Source organism: Armigeres subalbatus, chromosome 3 (assembly GCF_024139115.2).
Source record: "Armigeres subalbatus isolate Guangzhou_Male chromosome 3, GZ_Asu_2, whole genome shotgun sequence".
In the NCBI taxonomy this organism is placed as follows: domain Eukaryota; kingdom Metazoa; phylum Arthropoda; class Insecta; order Diptera; family Culicidae; genus Armigeres; species Armigeres subalbatus.
Genome location: NC_085141.1, coordinates 123,352,210 through 123,363,935, shown reverse-complemented (window position 1 = coordinate 123,363,935; position 11,726 = coordinate 123,352,210).

Sequence of the window (11,726 nt, the reverse complement as noted above, 5' to 3'; positions counted from 1 at the left end):
ATTATATGAAAATTCACGTCTAGGAAATCACAAAATAAATTCCAAGAACTAGGGTAAAGTGCCCAATAGTGGACCCCCAACCAATAGTGGACCCTCCAGCCATTTTTGCATTATTACAGCACAATGTAAACATTTTGCTATGAAATTCCATCGGGAGAACCTACCTTACAGTTCTATGATTTGATTACATGCATTGGAAATGCTATGGAAAGTAAAAATAGATGATTTTTTACAATTCTATAAAAAATAAACACGAGTGTGTCCATTATAGGAATATTTTGGGGGGTCCATAATAGGGAAGAAGAACGTCTGCCCCACAAATCTATTACATAACAATTACATTACAATTGTCTCTCGCGCGTGATAGACGTTTCCCCGCACAGTTAACGTAGTTAACCTACCAAATTTCGTGTATCTTGTGACGGAAATACAGTGTCATTTAGCGAAATATGTCACACAGGAAGAACACCATTGTTGTGGACTTCAGTATCCTCCCGAGACGCCCTCCTTTGGCCCAGGTAAAGCAGTTTGTTGAGGAATCTCTCAAACTCAACATGGCTGATGTGAAAAGCATCCAACTGCAAAACCTCAATGACTGCGTATTTGTTGAAATGAACAGCGCAGGCGTAGCCGTACGACTACATAAGGAACATCACCTCAAACACTTATTTCACCGTCTCGGCGTATTCTACCACATTCCAGTATACGTCGATGGTCCCACCACTACATTAAGGATTCACGATCTTCCTCCGAGTATACCGAATGAAACCATATCAAACTGCCTGAAGTAATATGGTAAAGTTATCTCCGTACAGAACGAGACATGGAAGAACTTTTTTCCGGGAGTAACAAATGGTGTAAGAGTGGTGCGAATGATGCTTGAAAAATCAATACCATCTCGTATCGTTATCGATGACGAGCCCACGCTTGTAACTGGACAAAAACAAAACCAATCGCAAACGAGTCCTCCAGCAGCGGCGGTTTCAAATTCTTCAACATCATCCAACAAACAACACAATAGCGGCTCTCAACCGATGCAAGCCGACGCAAGCGAAAGCGAAGACGACGACTATGAGGACGACGATAAAAACAACAACGACAGTGACGGTGAGGGTGACGAACCAATTGATAACGGCAAGGAGTCCGGTACTGGAGCCAGCGCGAAGAGGCGATTGTCTACTGCATCGGCAACAACAAGCGATATTCAAGACGAAAATATTCCAAAGAGATCGTGCGGTGATGTTATTGCTTATGATGCTGGAGATAGTGGAAAAAAATGTCATTCGGACTGGAAAGTGTACAACACACGATCCAAGAAAAAATAATTAATTTTATTCAGAATGTCTTGTATTTTATTATTGTGAAATATTATCTCATGAGATGAGCCAGCCGCGGGCTGAAAATCTCAAAAATAAAGATAAAAAAAAAAAAAGTTTTAAGATCGATGGATACCTGGTTATCATGTTACGATAATCTGTTGTTATTTTATCGAATTTTATGAATATTTATATAGCGGTTCTGGTTTTTCTTGGCAACGAGCAATGCACGCTGAAAAGGGGTGAGATTGGGCCAAGCCTCTCTTTGATTTGCCATACATAGTTGATAAGAGCCGTAATGTAGGAAATTATTTTTAATGAACGATTGAATCGTTGCATCGTCACCGCTAAACTTTATTGTACTTGGCCCAATGTCACATACATGGAGCATACCACATTTTGGCCCAATGACACCCCCGTTGGTGGTATCACACAGGATTAATTTTACAAAATTAGGCTTCCATTAAGCAAAATAGGATAATCAACTTGATTTCAACCCCTACATATTTTGGACCCTTCCGGCGACATTTTCTTGATTTCTGAACTAAAATCAATGCCGCTGATTGTCTTCATGACGAATAGATTGCTGCGCATATGTTTGACTAGTTTCCTGTGCGAAAATAACGATATTTAGATGAAATTTAAACGAAATCATTTGTTCAAAAAGACAAGCGTTATTATGCGTTTCGCTTCAAACCATATATCGTTGAAAATCAATATTCTCATTCAAGCATCCCAATCAAAATATAATACTTTGCTTTAGCTTAAATGACCTGTGTAAATTGAAAATTCATCTTTGAACAGACTAAAATGAGGGTGTCCAAAATGTGAAGGGGAAGGTGGCCGGTTGCCGACACTGGTCGCTTGTCGCTTGAAATATCCAATATTTAAAACATGTGCACATGTGTATTTCACTTCAAAAACATATTTTTTCAATTATCGTAACTTAATTTAATTAATTCCTAAACGTTTAACATCACTGCATCAAAACAAAACAACTGCTTTCAGTTGACGTCTGACTTGATTATCTTTCTCTGTCAAGCTCATTGGAAGGGAAGGATTCGACATCGTATAGCTTGCTGCTTCTCATTGTATTTGAAATTTATCTTTGAAATTACGTTTTGGCAAAAAAAATTGGATATCGTATGTATGTTCTGATTATGCTTCTGAATAATAATGCAAATTTACTGACAAAATTTAACTCACATTAATTGTTGTTTCAAACCTAATTTTGTAATGATCACACTAAATCAACCAAAATTTTCAAAGTAGAATGGGTGACTTCCCAACAAACATTGAAGGTAAGTGAAGCGCTTATATAGCCAAAAATAGTTTTCTTCAGCTAAAAAACTAGCTTATTCAGCTTTAATTGTTTGTTGGATTTTTCACGGTGGGAATAATGAAACGTGCTTGGTGGTCATATGGCTACCGCATCTGTCTCATACGCAGGAGGTCGTGGGTTCAATCCCAGGCCCGTTCCATTATCTTCCCACTTTGCATCTTTCTATATAGGGGAACTGTTCCGTTTTCCATCTCACTGTACATATATTCATCTCATCGCCAAACAAAGAAATACAGCACCAATCTCGTCGCTTCTTTTTGCTAACACGGGTGCTCACTTGTGAAAAAAATCATAAAAATAAGAAACAAACCAAATTCCTTTTCATTGCTTTGTTTTTGATGGGATGGAAATAGGAGCTATGAGATGAAGTGCCGAACCGTTCCCCTTCTTCTCAAGTTCTTGCAATCGTTAGAACTGAAAATGGAGTCCCATACCATACCGTCTAACTATTCCTTTAAGAGCTGTTCTATAATTCTGTTAGAATTGAAAATGAACGGAAAAGCACGTTTCCTGCATATCAATAAGAATATATAATCATTTCTTTCCTATCACATCGGCAATTCGTTAACCAAAACGATCCTCTGCCATAGAACCTAACCTCCTAATTCCAATCAAATTCCGCATGAATTCGTGGCAAGTGCAAAGATGTTCTTGGCTTGCAGTGGGGCGAGTAACTGCATCAACATTCCTCCCCATCCCCGATTACCTTAAGGACGTGGCCGGCGTCATAATTGACCATTGAAAGTCTAGTCTATTACCATTGTTCTGGTCAATCACGGTGTAGCAACTAAGATGTGTACGTTCCTCAAGTTCAAAATGAGTGACTTTTTCACGGTGGAAATGATATCAACAAAAAACAGTACCCATTAATGGGCAAAGTCATCTAACCGTGTAAGGTTGTGTTTGCTATATTTTTTTCCGTGTTTCGAATGTGAACTGGTATAATGCCTTTGACGTTACGATGTTCTCTATACCACCTTTGAATCTGTACTTGGGTACAGCTTTTGAGCCAGAGTTACCCATATGTTATGTGCTGATAGTCTAATAATTATCATTTGTACAGTCAAAAATGCGAGATTTTTTTTCCAGTCTGTTTATTTATTAGGCTCAGTTGTTCAATGAAAACTCTACGGAGCCAAGAGTAAATAATTATAATATTATATAAAATACAAATACAATTAATAATACGATCTTCGGACACACATCTTTTTCGGGTGTGTTACAGAAGCGAAACTTGATCCGGAGTCCGAACCGGAAAGTTGAATTGAGTCATGTCATCTTTTTTCCGACGATTTTTTTTCTCCGAATGTGTGTTATCATGAACTACCGACTGCTTCTGGTGTCCTCATTTCGGATTTTCTTCAGGAACTTCGATGAAGTCCTCATCCGATGATATCCGCTCTCCTTCGTTTCCAGATACAACTCCAGCATACGTAGTACACTGCGCTTGCTTTCCGGACTTCTTCCACGCTTGAGGACGGGAGTCACTCTGATGACCAACTGCTTGACACAGAAAGCAAGTATCCCTAAGTCTTTAGAATTTTTTCTTCCCTTAATTCCGGCTACATGTATCGATGAAGGAATACTTTTTCCTACCTCCATATGTACACCTCGAACTCCAGTGTAGAGATGTCCTAATCCCAATTCCGCGGGATTTTTTTCTCGTATAACCTAATCAACTTTTCCAAACAGTCCGGGCACACGCGATAAACTTTCATCGCTCGCCTCCGGCGGCAGATCACACACATATAACGCACATTAGAACCTGCGACTACCATTCGATTCTTCCATTGCATCACGGGAGACAAATTTAATGTACAGTGTTCATGTACGGTTTTGTACACTGTGTCTATCATCAATAAATCAGTATCCAGCTGCTTAAAAATAACTGGCAATATCAACCCAAAATGGTCGAGGACTGTCTACCGGAAAACGGAACTGCACGGTTTTGACGAAATCTTCATCATCCATTTCGTTAATCTACTGCTTTTTCTAAGACAGAAAAGCACCGCCGACGGAAAAAAAATGCGTGATTGGGGGGTGGGGGGTTCTAGGACGGCCATTGTGTGTAATTGTCCTTAAACATATTATACACTTAAGAAAGTCAAGAAAATAGTAGTAGTAGTAGTCTTGTAAATTTTGTTTCGATACGTTGAGCAGATGAAGATTCGGTACTTTGTTTTATGTTGGTTCATTCATTTTTCTTTTATTTAGTTTACATCTAAACAGATAACACTGAATCAACAATTTGTCGCCACAATACACGGTTCGAGGCTGCATCTCTCCATCCTCGGATACGCCCCACGCTCGCCAAGTCGTTTTGCACCTGGTCTGCCCATCTCCCTCACTGCGCTCCCAGGGCTGGTAGTGATAGATGCCGTTCAAAATAGTGACTTAGTGACCAACGATGACGAAAAAAGTGACCAAATAGTGACTTTCAGAAGCAGAAAAAGTGACCAAATAGTGACTTTTGTATGAAGTACTAACCAGGTAGTGAGCTGAGTTGCATTCGTATTGTTAATGTGTAACTCGTAGTAGATCGGAAACTAGGGATATCATGTTTTTTTTTTCAAATCCTTATTAGAATGCTATCAGAAATCAAAAGAAGACAAAAAATACAAAATCATGAGGATTACTACTGCTGGCCGTGTGCATCTTCATCGTAACTAGGGAGAGGATGGATCTTAGCAGCTTAGCAGGACAACCGACTTGGCGACACCATCATAAATACCACAGAGTTGGATATTGAGGAAGGCATTCGTTGGGACATTCAGAGGCTAAGAATATGAACATGGTAAACCTTTGTAACACACGGGATCAGGTAACGAGTTACAAGTTGTTACACTAAACCATGCATATAATTTCAACAACGATTTTTAAGTAAGTTCTACAGCATTGTGGTCATGAGCTCGAAGTTTTTCGTGAAACTGCAGTTTGTGTATGAAAAAAGGCAGAATGAAGTATAACAAATTTTGCGCTGTCTTTTACTATCGATCAAAAAATATTGTCTCGTCAAAATATATTCCCAAAAGTTTCACCATATATAGATGATTCAGCTGCAAGACAGTATGACAAAGTGCTAGAACGATATTTTGGATTGGGCTTTCGCTAATTTTTATGTAGTTAAACGTGTGAACATTCGCTTTGGCACGTTGAAAAATTAACACGGTTTTTCGGCAAAAAGAAATAAAATGATCTAATTAATTACTAGACAGAGAATTATTTGGAATCACAAACCTTATGAATCTTTATAAAGAAAAATTGTTAAAAAAAAAACATTTGTTTTTTCGAGACCCTGATCTCGGTTTCATTAAAAACATTAACTCATATATAACATGAATTTCAGCGAACCTAAGTTTCCTAAGTTTCAAGTTTCGTAAAATGAAATTGCTTTGAAAAACTCTGAATTTTTTTCAGAAATTTCAGCGAAAATTGATTTTCTGTGGAAAACCTTGTGAAAATTTCTAGTATTTTTTTTCAGAAATTGTGCAGAAAATACTTCAATCCTTGTGAAATTTTTCTCCAGGAGTTCAAACGAAAATTCCAACAGAAATCTGATGGCGAATGTCAGCACAAAAACTTCCGGAAATTCTGTCATACCATAAATTCAAGGCAGAATATTTTGTAGACATTCCTGCTGTCTTTCAGGAATTTCCGTGGAAACTGCACGTAAATTACTATAAAAACTTCTCCACCAATCCCTGAAAAAAAATCTCCTTCGAATACAATCGGATGTTTTCATGAATTCCGGTAGAAATCTATCCGAGGATTCCTGTAGATATTGTTTGGTGAATTCCTAAGAAAAACCTTCCACAAATTATTTCCCAAATTCAAGGCGGAATTTTTACGGAATTTTACATAAAGATTTATGCGGTCATCGCTACAGAAATTACAGTGAAAGTTCCTCTAAGAGAAACAAAGTTAGGAAGCTTTTTATAACGAAGGAGGATTTCTCTCTAGATACAGGCAACTTACCCAACTTAGGAAGTAGTGCGCTGGATTCGCCTAAAGATGCGCTAAACAACGCATCAATTAGTTTGACAGATTAAACTTCGGAAGAAAGTTCGGTTAGGAAGTACCGATGTCCGAATTCTTATGTGGTGCTACGCCGACAATATCATACTGTGTTGTTCGTCGTAGAGGGGTTAATCAATCAGAAACTGAGAAATATCTCGGAATTATGACAAAGTTGACGTGACAAAAAAATGGATAATCAGAAACGATGAAAAATGACAACAAGTGAAGTTCTTACCCTTATAATGCTTGTTAAACGAGTGCTCAAGAGTATAATGCATTCAATAATGGCTTGGAAATATCCAAAAAATTGGGTAAGCATAGACTTCAAATGTGAAGACCCTTCTCAACGACATTTTGCTATCGAAAACAAAATCCTACGCTCCTTATTTATTAAATTTCCACCTAAAACTAAATCAGCGCGAAGCCTCAACCGTTGTGTAAATTCGCATCAAATCCGCGAGAATAGCAAACACCGCGAAAATCGCGAAATCCTCGTGTGTTTAACAATCCTGCGCTTTATGTATGGCGTTGCCTAAACGTATGCCCAAGCTTCGCTGTGTGGTCTTTCTGTGTGTCTCTCGATCCCGAAGTCCATGGTTAGAACCCTTTTCATAAGACGGCCTTGGAGCAATTTTTCATACTTTATATATTTTGCTAACAGATTTACATTTAATTTGGTTGATGATAATGGTAGGTACAAATGATGTTTACTTTGAACTTTTTTTTTACAAACGGTGGTACGAAAATAGTGACTTTAGTGACCATTTTCCGAAAAATAGTGACTTTAGTGGCTTTTGGATGCAAATAGTGACTTGCTACCAGCCCTGCGCTCCACGCCGTCTCGTACCTACCGGATCGGAAGCGAACACCATCTTTGCAGGGGTGCTGTCCGGCATTCTTGCAACATGTCCTTCCCATCGTACCCTTCCGGCTTTAGCTACCTTCTGGATACTGGGTTCGCCGTAGAGTTGGGCGAGCTCATGGTTCATTCTTCGCCGCCACACACCGTCTTCTTGCACACCGCCAAAGATGGTCCTAAGCACCCGTCTCTCGAATACTCCGAGTGCTTGCAAGTCCTCATCGAGCATTGTCCATGTTTCATGTCCGTAGAGGACTAACGGTCTTATAAGCGTCTTGTACAAAACATATTTGGTGCGGTGGCGAATCTTTTTCGACCAAAGTTTCTTCTGGAGCCCGTAGTAGGCCCGACTTCCACAGATGATGCGCCTTCGTATTTCACGACTAACATTGTTATCAGCCGTTAGCAAGGATCCGAGGTAGACGAATTCCTCGATCACCTCGAAGGTATCCCCGTCTATCGTAACACTGCTTCCCAGGCGGGCCCTGTCGCGCTCGGTTCCGCCCACAAGCATGTACTTTGTCTTTGACGCATTCACCACCAGTCCAACTTTTGTTGCTTCACGTTTCAGGCGGGTGTACAGTTCTGCCACCTTTGCAAATGTTCGGCCGACAATGTCCATGTCATCCGCGAAGCAAATAAATTGACTGGATCTGTTGAAAATCGTAACCCGGCTGTTACACCCGGCTATCCGCATGACACCTTCTAGCGCAATGTTGAACAACAGGCACGAAAGTCCATCACCTTGTCTTAGTCCCCGGCGCGATTCGAACGAACTGGAGTGTTCGCCCGAAATCTTCACACAGTTTTGCACACCATCCACCGTTGCTAAGATCACTCTGGTAAGCTTCCCAGAAAAGCTGTTCTCGTCCATAATTTTCCATAGCTCTATGAGGTCTATACTGTCGTATGCCGCCTTAAAATCAACGAATAGATGGCGCGTTGGGACCTGGTATTCACGGCATTTATTAAGGATTTGTCGTACAGTAAAGATCTGGTCCGTTGTCGAGCGGCCGTCAACGAAGCCGGCTTGATAACTTCCCACGAACTCGTTCACTAATGGTGACAGACGACGGAAGATGATCTGGGATATCACTTTGTAGGCGGCATTAAGGATGGTGATCGCTCGAAAGTCTTCTCACACTCCAGTTTGTCGCCTTTCTTGTAGATGGGGCGTATAACCCCTTCCTTCCACTCCTCCGGTAGCTGTTCGGTTTCCCAGATTCTGACTATCAGTTTGTGCAGGCAAGTGGCCAGCTTTTCCGGGGCCATCTTGATGAGCTCAGCTCCGATACCATCTTTACCAGCTGCTTTATTGGTCTTTAGCTGTTGGATGGCATCCTTAACTTCCCTCAAGGTGGGAGCTGGTTGGCTTCCATCGTCCGCTGAACTGACGTAGTCATCTCCTCCGCTGCCTTGACTTTCACTGCCTGTACTCTCAGCGCCATTCAGATGTTCCTCGTAGTGCTGCTTCCACCTTTCGATCACCACACGTTCGTCCGTCAAGATGCTCCCATCCTTATCCCGGCACATTTCGGCTCGCGGCACGAAGCCTTTGCGGGATGCGTTGAGCTTCTGATAGAACTTACGTGTTTCTTGAGAACGGCACAGCTGTTCCATCTCCTCGCACTCCGCTTCCGTCTATAACGTTCCACGTTCTGCCGGGTACCTTGCTGCAGCGCGACCGCCCGCGCTGCGTCCTTCTCCTCCAGAATATGTCTGCACTCTTCGTCGAACCAATCGTTCCGTCGACTTCGTCCCATATACCCGACGTTGTTCTCTGCTGCGTCGTTCATGGCTGCTTTGACTGTATTCCAGCAGTCCTCAAGAGGGGCCCCATCGAGCTCACCCTCTTCCGGCAACGCTGCCTCGAGATGCTGCGCGTATGCAGTGGCGACATCAGGTTGCTTCAGTCGCTCTAGGTCGTAACGCGGCGGTCGTCGGTACCGAACATTGTTGATGACGGATAGTTTTGGGCGCAGTTTAACCATCACCAGATAGTGGTCAGAGTCGATGTTAGCGCCACGATATGTCCTGACGTCGATAATGTCGGAGAAGTGCCGTCCATCAATCAGAACGTGGTCGATTTGTGATTCTGTCTGCAGTGGTGATCTCCAGGTGTACCGATACGGGAGGCTGTGTTGGAAGTAGGTGCTGCGAATGGCCATATTCTTGGAGGCGGCGAAATCAATTAGTCGTAGGCCGTTTTCGTTCGTCAGCCGGTGAGCGCTGAACTTTCCAATAGTCGGTCTAAGCTCCTCCTCTTGGCCAACCTGAGCGTTCAAATCTCCTATGATGATTTTGACGTCGTGGCTTGGGCAGCTGTCGCATTCACGTTCCAGCTGCGCGTAGAATGCGTCCTTATCATCATCAGTGCTTCCGGAGTGTGGGCTATGGACGTTGATTATGCTGAAGTTGAAGAACCGGCCTTTGATCCTTAACCTGCACATTCTTTCATTGATCGCCCACCACCCGATCACGCGCCTTTGCATATCGCCCATCACTATGAAAGCTGTTCCCAGCTCGTGTGTGTTGCCGCAGCTCTGGTAGATGGTATGATTACCTCTATACGTTCGCACCATTGATCCCTTCCAACAAACCTCCTGCAGCGCTACGATGCCGAATGCCGATGCTGTGAGAGGGTGCTTTATAACCCTATCATGTTTACGTAACGCATAGTATTTATGCACCCTTCAATACGTTCCTGCTTTATGCGCATCATAGCAGGCATCGCTGAAAGCGATGCCTGCTATGATGCGCATAAAGCTGGAACGTATTGAAGGGTGCATAAATACTATGCGTTACGTAAACATGATAGGGTTATAAAGCACCCTCTCACAGATGCCTACGACCGTGGGGTCCTTGAGCACATCGCCCGAGCAGCACAAGTCAGACAAAACTGGTTGCAGCAACTTGATTGTGACTAAATCTGGTCACATACGAGTTGCAGTAACCTATGTGGAATATGTGTGCTGCTAGGGCGGTGAGTATGCGTGTGCTCCCGATGAAGTTGAGAGATTTGCAGTTTCACGAACCGAGTTTCCAATCGCTAGTCCCTTTTCGTTGCAGTGGTCTTCGTCGATGGTTCCGGTCCGTACTCTCTTGTTAATTGTTCGTTGCGTCAGTTTTTTTTTGCTGGCTTGCAGGGCCTGACACCAAACCCCCTAAATTTCCGGAGGACCATTCCTCCTTATTTCCAGTGGACCATGGTGCACAGTTTCACTTAGAGTCCCTCGCTGGCACTCGGACGATGATCAGCCGCCCCTAACATGGAGAACAGACGCTGTTGTGAGCCGATCCTGACATGGAGAACAGACGCTCAATAAGATTTGCACCTCCGGAGAAGAGCAAACCCCCCCTTCCCTGTCAGCATACGACCATAGTTCCCACCGGGGTTGGTTACCCGATCTTCCCTAAGGTTGCTCGTATCCCGGCCAGCACCGCGGGGAGGTAGGGATAGGAGTTGCTGGGTAAGAGGCTAAGAACCGCGAGATGGGGTCTATTTTATTCCTTCAGGTACGCGAAGTACCAATGGTACGCTTTACCCAGCATTTGCCGTGCCATTATGTTGGTTAAAACATCTATAAAGTTCAAGGGATTATGCTCCCCTACAAAGGATATTTCACTTTTCGCATTCAATAGTATGTGTGAAAAAAACATTTAAGGCAGTTCTGGAGGTGAATTATCTTTCTCCACCTCTTCACTTCCAGGAACAGAATAAAATTAAATTTGTTTGACCTCCAGAAATGTTAAAAGTTCTCTCAAAACTAAATGCACTATCGCGTTTTCAAGAGCATACGATTCATAACGGAAGCAGCGCACAACTGTCAGTTTTAGTCAGTCTGTTTTAATATTCCTCGCATGCTGCGATGCAGCAAAGCTGGGATAATGACAGTTGTGCGTTGCTTCAGTAGAAGCATAAGTTCTAATAACTAGAACGCTAGTGGCGCTGTAGTCATTTAAATTATTTTGCTAAATTATGCTTCAACAAGCATCAATTGGCCATAATTTATGCATCATATTGTAGTGCATGTTTAATTCCATCTCCAACCTCGGTTTGACACTTGTAGTACCGGTACTTTGGCTGCCAGGTCAAAGAAACCTAGATCTTATACTTTTGAATCAACTGTTGCTTCCGTATTGAGTGTTATGCCCTTTATGACGTGAGTGAATTTAGTTTTGGATACCGAGA